The sequence below is a fragment of the Lynx rufus genome, unplaced genomic scaffold (genome assembly GCF_022079265.1).
Source record: "Lynx rufus isolate CCGP_SWC_20201006 ecotype Redwood Valley unplaced genomic scaffold, mLynRuf1.p SCAF_10, whole genome shotgun sequence".
In the NCBI taxonomy this organism is placed as follows: domain Eukaryota; kingdom Metazoa; phylum Chordata; class Mammalia; order Carnivora; family Felidae; genus Lynx; species Lynx rufus.
The window spans coordinates 64,012,504-64,021,679 of NW_025814824.1; positions in this window are offsets into that span (position 1 = coordinate 64,012,504).

Below are 9,176 nucleotides of genomic sequence, written 5' to 3' on the forward strand. Positions count from 1 at the left end.
AACAAACAAAAATACAAAGGAATTTTGACACATCTTGTAAGTGTCAAACAATCTGTAGGTTTCCTTTTGTGCCTTGTGTTTTCTTTTCCTTACAATGTATATGTTGAAGATCCTGAGAGCATTTTGATCTGCGGAGTTTTCTGGCTGGATTTCGTAGGTTGCGTATTATTGGTACGCTTTAATTTGTTCTTCTGTCCTCTGTATCGGCTTGATCCAGAGGCTTTTTAAAATTAATCTCTGATTCCTTTTGCATATCTGTCAGGAGTGATGTGCTCCTTCATTGATACGTGCATGGCGTCAGATAATTTCAAATTTTATAATGCTTGAAGCTGCTGCTGATCACCTTTAGATCTATTAAGTATCTGGGGTTGTAAATTAGTCACATTCTAATTCTATCAATATTTAAAAAAATTATTAAGTGGAAAAATCATTATAAAGACATAATTTACCTTATCTGATGTGGGAAACAAAGGCAAAAAAAAGTTAAATTTCCTTACAATTTATAGCCCCATTGACAAGCTTTGAGACAGGCAGAGTGGCCTTCCTCCAGGAGGTCAGCTGCTTCAATGCTGACACTTTGCTAAGGGCAAAAGGCAATCTTAGCCTAACATTATCCTGACCTCCTGGATCCTGTAAGTCTATTTTAACATATAAAAATTCCTTCGGAAACTTCCTTTAACTCTAACCCCCAAATGTTAGCAATCATCCTTTGAGCATATGGCTCACTGCTACACAGCTGAAGGGTCTCATGACTAAGTTTTTACTAAACAGTAAAAATGACCTTTTCCTAACAAAAGCTAGCCCTGTCAGGGTCCTGGAAACCTTGCTTCCAAGATTCCTTAGAGACTTATGCTATCCCTTCCTCCCTCCCAACTTGAAGATATATATATCAGTCATGGGACCTGTCCCTGTGCTTTAACAAAACCACCTTTTTATTTATACCAAAGACGTCTCAACAATTCTTTCTTGGCCATCGGCACCAAACCCCAGAATTTCCACAACATCATCTGCTCTTTATTTGGTAACCAAGGGATACTATTCCTAGACTTCTAATCACAGGCAGGACTGTTTCCCTACATTTGGCAGTTTTCAAGATTACTATACATTCTCCCTTATACTTTTATTTAGTCCTATTTCTAAGAGGAACTATCAGTCCTTATGTCAATGTCTCTCTAGTCATTTTGATTTTTTGAAGCTGTTTCCCTAGCAGATTGTTCAGGAAGCTCTCATAAGAAAAATAATTTACTAGTTCTTATATGTTGATAACAGTTTGTACACTTTATAGAAAGTTAGTTTTGATGGCTATAAATCCTTGGCTCATATTTTCTTTCCTTGAGTCTCTTAAATGTTTTTGCTTTTTTTTTATTGACATAAAACATTGTGTTGAAAAGTCAAATAATTTAATTTTCTTTCCCAGTATGTCATGTACTGTTTTTTCCTAGATTTCCGAGGACATTTTTGTTTCTTTTTTTCTAAATCTAAGAATTTTACCAGAATAGGTCTTGTTCATCATTCTGGACTGATGCTCTGAAGCACATGGTATACTCAGCAAATCACTTTTTATTTTAGAAATTGTTTGAAATTACAATTTTTAGAGGTTGCTATTTCTTTGCATGAAATTGACTTTTTTAAAACTGATTTTCTTAGTCAAGAACTTCTATCTTAAATATTTGCCACTTTCTTTTTTTGATTTTAATGTTTATTTACTTTTGAGAGAGAGAGAGAGAGAGAGAGAGAGAGAGAGGCAGAGTGCAAGTGGGGGAGGGGAAGAGAGAGGGAGACACAGAATCTGAAGGAGGCCCCAGTCTCTGAGCTGTCAGCACAGAGCCTGATGTGGGGCTTGAACTCATGAACTGTGAGATCATGACCTGAGCCCAAGTTGGACACTTAACCATCTGAGCCACCCAGACGCCCCCCACCCTTTAAAAATTTTTTTTAAATGTTTAAATATTTGCCACTTTCTCTCAAAACATTTCTACCTTTTTTCTTTCTGATTTAAATATGTCTTCTTTTTTACTTTAATGTTTTTCTTAAATGGGTATTCAGTCCTGTGTTTCTTCTTGTTTGAGTTCATTTTCTGATTTTTTTCCTTTTCTTTATAATTCTATCTTAAATTCTGAACATTTCTGAGGTTTTCCAATTCTGATTGCTGTTGTACTTTCATCTCTTGTATTATTTTCTTAATGCCATGAAAGAGAAGGTTACTTTTTTAAAAAAATTTTTAAAAATTTTATATTTATTTGTTTTTGAGAGACCAAGAAAGACAGAGCATGATCAGAGGAAGGGCAGAGAGAGAGACACACACACAGAATGCAAAGCAGGCTCCAGACTCTGAGCTGTCAGCACAGAGCCCAGCGTGGGGCTCTAACTCACGAACCAGTGATTATGACCTGAGCTGAAGTCAGATGCTTAATCGACTGAGCCACCCAGACTTCCTGAGAAGGTTACATTTTAATCTACCTTGTAGTCAGGTCTTATTTGGTCTATAGGGATGTTATCCTGATCCTTATTTTCTTTTTCCTTACATCAACTTGGCATGGGATTTGGCTTTGATACTTTTTCTCTTGTTTATTTTTATGTAAATTTAGTTTTTGAGCCCAAATTTTATGCCAATTTAAAGTTGTCCCAAACCTCAGGGTAATGTTTTTAACTTCACAGATCTTCCTTTTCTACTGTTTTCGTGTAATGTTCCAAACTATGGAAATTTTATCATTTTTGTGCTCAATTCTAATTGTACTCCCAGCACCTGCTCCTCATTGTGAACACCTGCCATGCGAGGGACCCTGGGAGGGGTGGACTCCAGAGTATAGGGGCTCTCTGGGTTGTGGGATTAATGTGCCTCCTGTTTCAATATCGTGCATGCTCTCTCTCTCTCTCTCTCTCTCTCTCATTTTGCCTACAATATGTTTTTATTGTGAATAACAGAACTTTGCTTTTAAATACAAGTATAGAGCAGAGTAATTTTGGGAGAAATCTCAGATCTTTCAACGTCAGTAGAGTCACTCTGTCATTCATAAAACAGATATTAACCAAATCCCTACTACATTCTGATTACTTGGACTTTACCTGTAAACAAAACAGCTATGGCACTTAAGGATCTATCACAAGCTGGTAGGAGCCAAGCTCTTCACAATCCTATCTCTTAGGTCTATGCAGCCAGGACCCATTCCAACAGAATGTTTTCTGGCTGGTAAGCTTGAGTTTTTTTCACATAGGAAGATCACTGTTGCTTTATTTATCTATTTTTCTTAAAGTCATTTTTGGAACATATTACTTAGTATCCTTTGATGATGTTTTCCTCATTTCAGGCTCTTCTGAAATAGCTTCCCTCACTGTTATCTTCCCTCTTCAGGTTCTGTTGATATTTCTTATTTAACTTTGGATTTAACTCCTTAAAGTTATTTGGGAAATAGTTTCCCTAGAAGCAGATTGCCTAAAAAAAGTTGTTTCATTTTTCTGTAAGAAAAGTTTATATTTTTGAAGTTGTCTTAAACTACAGTATTACACCCCATTTTTTAATTGTTGTTTTTAATAGCTCCCTGTACTGTTTGTCTGGAATCCAGGAGATTAACGTTTTGGTGGGTTGATTTATTCTGTAATAAACTGGAGAAATTCTTATGCTCTAATGTATATTCCCCAGAGATTTAATTGATTCTTCAAAATAAAGCATAAAATAGTAGTTTCTGTTTAAAGAATCAGATGTAGGGCTTATCTGGGTAATTATAAAATAGTTCATGAAACAAAGATGATCTTGTAAAACCAACATAAGGCTATAAATTTTCCTCTATGGTGGAAGTTCTTTTTCACAGATGAAAAGAGACAGACTGACAACAATGATAAATCACTTTATCCACTTTACATCTTGACTTTAAAACTGATGAAAGATGAAAACAAACTTGGGTGTGGAAAATGCTCTGCTAGTTTATACTTTAAGAAAAGAGAGATGTTTTTATGAACCAAATAATATTTAACCTGGAAAAATACACAGTGTGCTAGAGTCCTTCAGGAATCATTTGGAAGGAAATAATGAGATGGCTTTATTAATAGCTAGGTATTATAGAACTAATCTTTAGTTATTTATAGTAACTTGAGGTCACAGATTATAAGATTTAAAACAATCGGTTGCCAATTTTCTATGTAAAGAGTTAAAAGTGCTTTCTGTAACCCCTATATATCCCAAAACTATTTCTTTTGTGACATCTACCTAACAAATATAAGCTTCTGGCCTAAAGCACCCATGTTTTTCTGACTAACCTTGAAACCAAGGATTATATTCTATAACTTACTTAACATGTTTCTTTCCCTGGCCAAACTTGAGCTCACAGAATGCACTTTTCTATGTTTTCTTGCAATAGCCCGTCTATTTCTGAGAATAAATAGAATATTTGCCTTGCATCTTGTCCATACAACCTATTTGAGTATCTGTAACATGTAAACTCCATGTTAACTGCAGCAAATGAAGTTTTCTCTTTTCTCAGTTGCTTTCTTGTGGTCTCACATTAAGGCCACCAATATCAAGAACATATTTATCTTCTGATTGCTCTTGTGCTAGGCATACATAGAAAATCTAAAATGAAAATCTAAAATGAAAATCTAAATCTGGAATAAAATAATCTAAAGATATTTGACAGAAAGAAAAAATATCACTGAATCTAAAAAAAATTGGATAAAGGCTTAGAGACTTCACCAAAGGAGGCTATATGGAAGGCAACTTAGTATATGAGAGATTTCACTACCATCAGCCTTTAGGGACATGTAAATTGAAACTATGCCATGATGAGACACATCTATTAAAATGGCTAAAGTTGGGGTGCCTGGGTGGCTCAGTTGGTTAAGTGTCTGACTTCCGCTCAGGTCATGATCTCAGGGTTTATGAGTTCAAGCCCAGTGTTGGCTCTGTCCTGACAGCTCAGAGCCTGGAGCCTGCTTCAGATTCTGTGTCTCCCTCTCTCTCCCTGTCCCTCCCCGGCTCTCTAAAATAAATCAACATTAAAATTTTTTTTAATGGCTAAAATTTAAAGTACAATGCCAAATGCTAGCAAGTTTGTAGACCAAACATAAGTCTCATGCATTGCTGGTGAGTATGCAAAATGTTATAGCTACTCTAGAAAGCAATTTGGCATTTTCTTATGAAATTAAATACATACTTAGCATGTGTCCTAGAAACCCTACTCCTAAATGTTTACTCTAGAGAAATAAAAGCTTACTTTCACACAAAAAATCCATACACAAATATTTTTAACAACTCCATTAATAATTTTCAGAACTGGAAACAATTCCAGTGGCATCAATAGGTGAATGACAGATGGTGGCACAGTATACAATACAACTCAGCAATAAAAAGAATGGAAATATTGACACATACAACAATTTGGGTGAATCTCAAAGACATTCAGCAATGTGAAAGAAACCAGTCTCAAAGACGTACGTGCTGTATAATTCTATTTATATAACATTATGGAAAAGACAAAATTATGGTAACAGAGGACAGGTGGGTGGTTGCCAGGATTGGGAAGTTGCTGTGACTACAAAGGGATAGTATGAGAGCTTTTTGGCTTTTGGAATTGTTCTGTATCCCGACTGTAGCGGTAGTTGCACGAATCTATGCATATATTAAAAGTCATAGGACTGTATGTAAAAAAGTAAATTTAATTATGTTGTAATTTAAAAAATATAGAATAAAATATAAACCTTTACATTTCAATATCTTTAGGTCAACTATTTCCTTTGAATAGTATGAACCTTCCTAAAAGTGTCCTATAGCAATTTACCAGGATGACTTTATACTGGGAAGAGGGAGACAACTAGACCTTTGAGAGACTACTGTATGTCAAGTTATAATATCCTCTTATTATTTGAGATCCAGAAATCCTTTATGCTTCATGAGTCATAGCAGGACTCCTTGGAGGTCAGAGGATAGTTTGTGTCTCCCAGGGTTGTGTGGGACAAAGGACCACACTATGTCTAACTCCCCATTCTCAAAATATGATTACACACACACACACACACACACACACACACACACACACACTAACCAAGAATTCATACATTGATTCCTGACCGATGGAGATGGAGCAAGGACTTTTTATTCCACAAAGTTACTATCTTCACTGATCATGAAATAACAAGGGCCAACCTCCTTGGTACCCTTCAGCTCCAATTTTCATCTCCTTGGCCACACAAGATAGCTATGCCATTATCTCTAATTGGTATATGACCCGAGGGAAAACTGATGGAGAAGCTCAGTTTCACTACCTCAGTATGTTTCCTTTCCCCTAGCCTCCCCTCTGGATCTTGGATCATCAGGTCTTCAAGATGATGGATGGTTGTTCTTCATTGCAATGCTACCAAAGAGCTGTCTTTGTTATTGGTAGAGGTGGTATTTAATTTTAATTAAAAAAATCTAACTCTTGTAACTGTTCCTGGAAGGCTGGGTGAGGAATTTTCAGTTGACAATATATTTGCTTTTTGTTAGAAAAGAAAGTAGTAGTGCATCTGTTCTTATCTGTTGATTAGCAGAAGTTGCTGTATGAGTATCACATGCCCTAAATCCACTGAGCATTGGCTAGGTTACCTCCCCACACTGTGACTGCCATCTTACCGGCTCTGTAGGCTCTTCCAGCTCTTGCCAAAATTTGCCTGCAGGCTGCCAGTTTTGAGTGGGGCCAGACTAAGAAAAATATTACAGCAGGTCCAGGCTGTGCTACAAGCTGCCCTGTCACTTGGGTCCTTATGACTCAACATACCCAAATACACTGGAAAGGTCTGTGGCAAACAGAGATGCTGCATGGAGCCTCTGGAAATCACTAGTAAGATCCCTAGGGTTTTGGAATAAGTCATGACATTTTCCGAAGACAACATATTCTCCATTTGAAAGCCGCTTCTGTGGATGGGACTACTAAAGACTGAATTCATGATGTTGGACACCAAATAACAATTTGAGTTAAACTAATCATCTTGAAATATATCTTACTAAGTCATTGAACCATATAGTTTACATGCACTGGAGCATGTGTCTGCATTTCATTGTAAAACAGAAATACTTCATAGGAGTCAGTGGCAAGTCCAGGAGGTTCCAGGCAATGGCACAAGCAGATGCGTCTTCCTATGGTACCTGCTCCCATTGCCTTACTGCCTCTCCTTCAACCCACATTTCCTGAGGAATCCATTATCATATTTCAATGGGTAGGAAAAAAATGATGGATTTGTACGCTTTACAAGCATCTGCCAGAAGTATATGGTCGATGCTTTACATCTTTGCTCCAGAATTGCCCCAGAAGAGTTGATTCCCTGTGGGATATCTCTGGATGTTACATTTGGTTATCTACTTCCTGTATAAAGTACTACTGCCTGAGTTATGCATTACCCTGCTTCATGGGCAACTGCTAATGGTTTGGTTGACTAATGAGAAACTTGGAAAGGTATAAAGAGAGAAAAATTAAGGACAAGAAGGTTTTAAGAAGTATGCGAATGAACCTCTTGGATTAGGCATTTTTCTGACCTACATAAATGGCACCAGAGTGCATTTATTATTAGGTGAAACTCTAAATAACACGACAGGTTATTCTTGAATGTCAGCTTCCTCCCCTGACCTCAGCCTTCTGATGCTTCCTCAATTAATCTATACACAAAGTGGTCCTAGTCTCAGAGATTAAGGCTGCAGCAGTTGTTGTCAGTGCCCTGCCAATATGCCTTGGGCCCTACCTTTTCAATGTGTTTAGATGCATTTACACTGCCAACATCTGCGTCCACACTTAAACAGTTTTTCTGCCCTTTCTTTTCATGCATCAGACCGGAACTTCCTGGGACTTGATACCACTAGGAGTAGACTGCAATTGACATCTAATGGAATTGATGTATAAATACTTCAGCTCCCATATATTAAATGGATTGGTTTTGAGATGGGTGTTTCACACTTTTTCTCAGTTTCCCCTTGAATTAAGTCTCATTTGCTCATTGTGCTAACTGGCTTAATAACTCAGCCCTTATTGGCTATCTTGTTTCTCCTGTATCACTTTACCATTCCACTGCTTGTTTTTTCTGTATCTCCTAGATAAACCACTGGCATTATGACCATTTTATCAGTATCTGTTTCCAGTGGAACTAAAGCAGTTTTGGCTGCTACTACTACTGAGAGCCTGAACTTCCATCAGCAGAGGCTGAGGCTAAATCTACATACAACATGTCACTGTTTCCTGTGGATGCCAATGAGTTCCCTCATAAATGATAGTTACATTAGACACTGTCCATCGTGGAAGGGATGGTGATGTTATACAGAGTAGAAACATATTCCTGGTATATATTAGCTATCTAAACGTAAACCTTTTACTGGCACCATATTTAGGACCTTATAGAATGTGTTATCCATTGACATGGTATCTCATACAACAATGACTCTGACTAAGGGCATACTCTGGAATTACAGAAGTGGCTCACAATTATAGAATTCATTGGAGTAACAGGATATTAGATTGATATGGGTTGTTTAAGATTTAGTTATGGCATCAGCTGGAACATAATATCATGAGAGATATGGATGCTATCTTCAAAGGCTCAGTAATGTCTTAGAACAGTGACCAACTACCTCATAGCTAGAACACACAGGTTGGAAACAAAGTAGTGAAAATATCTAAACAAGGTTTTTGGTACCTGCCTCAATACCTTTCGGTATTGGTGAGGATAAAGGTCCTTGTGTCCAAAGGAGGAACCAGCAGATATAGTCATGGTTCTAATTAACTACAAACTGAGGATACCATCTTCCAATTTGGGCTCCTCATTCTTTTGAACCAATGCTTAAAAGCTTCAGTGTGATTGATTCTAATTACCAAGTGGAAATGTGCTTCTAATATATAACGGGAGCAAGGAAGACTATTTCTAGCTAACAGAAGATTCATTGAGACACCTTCTAGTATTCTCTTTCTGAGTTGCCCTGATCATTGGAAAACTAGAGATAGATACTGGGAGAGATTAACAATTACATGGACTGGGGAGTAGAAGTACATAGTTATGATTAACTTCACCTTTACCATGAGTTACAGAAGCGGTGGCTAAAAAACATGTTTGTTTTTTTTTTAATTTTTTTTTCTCAACATTTTTATTTATTTTTGGGACAGAGAGAGACAGAGCATGAACGGGGGAGGGGCAGGGAGAGAGGGAGACACAGAATCGTAAACAGG